The sequence below is a fragment of the Gossypium arboreum genome, chromosome 11, assembly GCF_025698485.1.
Source record: "Gossypium arboreum isolate Shixiya-1 chromosome 11, ASM2569848v2, whole genome shotgun sequence".
In the NCBI taxonomy this organism is placed as follows: domain Eukaryota; kingdom Viridiplantae; phylum Streptophyta; class Magnoliopsida; order Malvales; family Malvaceae; genus Gossypium; species Gossypium arboreum.
In genome coordinates, this window is record NC_069080.1 from 132651786 (window position 1) to 132653919 (window position 2134).

Consider the following 2134-nt stretch of genomic DNA (forward strand, 5'->3'; position numbering starts at 1 on the left):
CTGATAATTCACTGTAATTTAACGTGTATAATGACCCGTTGAACCACTCGGAATACTAAGGATCTTGGGGTCGTTCACATCTATCAATATCTCGCCAATGTCATGTCTTCGACATGGACTTACATGAATTATTCTGTCTCCAATGCCATATATATATCTAATATGGGCTTACATGGCTCATTCCTATCTCCAAAGCCATATATCTGATATGGACTTACATGTCTCATTTCATCTGTCACCCTCTGTCAACCCCAATATCCTAACATTCCTAAGGTTCAAGCAGGGCTTCCTAATGCTTTTCTCTCATCACTTAGCCTTTAATTAGACTTTAAATATTCTCAAAAAATAAGTATATAAATGCTGGAAATTGAAAATAATAATTTAAAATAAAAGAATATTGCATTTATTTACTGTAAACTTACCTTGATACAAAATGTGACTAAAACTTACAATTTAGTCCTTTACTTTTTCTTTTCCTCGTTCTTCTTTGGATTCTTGATCTATAATATAAAATATTTCTACTCATTAGAATTTATTTGATTTCTATTTCACTTCACAATTTATGCTGTTCAAATTTCAAAATTGCACTTTTACCCCAAAACTTATAGTTTTTACAATTTAGTCCCTGCTCAATTCACCCATCAATTGAACTAATTTTTTTCTCAATTAACACTTTTATTTTATCATTATAAACTATTTCACAACCTTTGATATTTTTAATTTCAACACCAACATCTAATTCACAATTTTGCTCACAATTAGGTCCTAAATACCATTTTCTATCAAAATGACTTAATAAAACAACCTTAATATGAAATTAGAACTTCAATTTCATAATAATTCATCATAAACTGCCCTTACTCAGCCAGGGTAACTTCCAATTTCACTCTCCAAATCAAAAACTAATGAATTAGATGATTGGACCTAATTGTAAAAGTCACAAAAACGTAAAAATTACTAAGAAATAGTAAAAATTGAACTTACATGGTGAAAAAAATATGAAAAACCAGCATAGGAGACCTGCTACGGCGTTTCTGGCTGAGAAAGATGAAGAAATGTCTAGATTTTCAATTACATCATTTTTTAACTATTAACTTTTATGCTAATTCCAATTTTGTCCCTTGTTCACATTGTTTTCTTGCTTATTTCATACCCAAACCGTCCAGCCATTAACCTTTGGGTCTAATTGCTCTTTAAATCCATCTTTTTAAATACTTAAGCTATTTACTCACAATTTAACAAATTTTGAGCTATTTTCAATTTAGTCCTTTTTAATTAATTAGCTATCCAAACATCAAAATTTTCTAACGAAACTTTAATACTAACTCAATGACACTCCATAAATATTTATAAAAATATTTATAGCTCGATTTTCAAATTCGAGGTCTCGATACCTCATTTTTGACCCGTTTGACGTAATAAATTATTTTAATTCACTAATTTCACCATTTCACAAATTCTTCTAAATTCTTACTTGACTCATAAATATTAAGTTACTATCTTGTTCAATCTTATTTGTCCGATTTAGTGATCTCAAATCACCATTTTCGACACCACTGAAAATTAGGTCGTTACATTCTACCTCGGATTTGTGGTTTCGCAACCATTGTTCCGTTTAGGCCCTATTTCGGGATGTTACACAAACAGAGCCGAACCCTCGGCAGAATGTCAGTGCAATAACTCTTCATAGTGGAAAGGTTCTAGAAATAGTTCCAGCCAAAGAAACCCCTTTAGGGATTTTTGTCCCGAAAATCTTACCTGTGAAGAGATTTGGGTACTATTTTCGCATAGCCTCTTCGGGTTCCCATGTAGCCTCGTCTCCCCCATGTCTATTCCATAGTACTTTCACAAGTACAATACTTTTGTTCCTTAATTGCTTTACCTCTCGAGCTAGAATCTTTACTGGTTCTTCACCGTAAGTCATGTCTGGCTGAATCTCAACCTCTGTCTGAGAAATCACATGTGACGGATCTGAACGATAACGATGTAGCATAGACACATGAAATACATTATGAATCTTCTCTAACTCAATCGACAAAGCTAACCGATATGCTAATGGTCCGACTCTCTCAATCACTTCAAACGGTCCAATAAAATGTGGACTTAGTTTGCCTTTCTTGCCAAATCTGAGAAC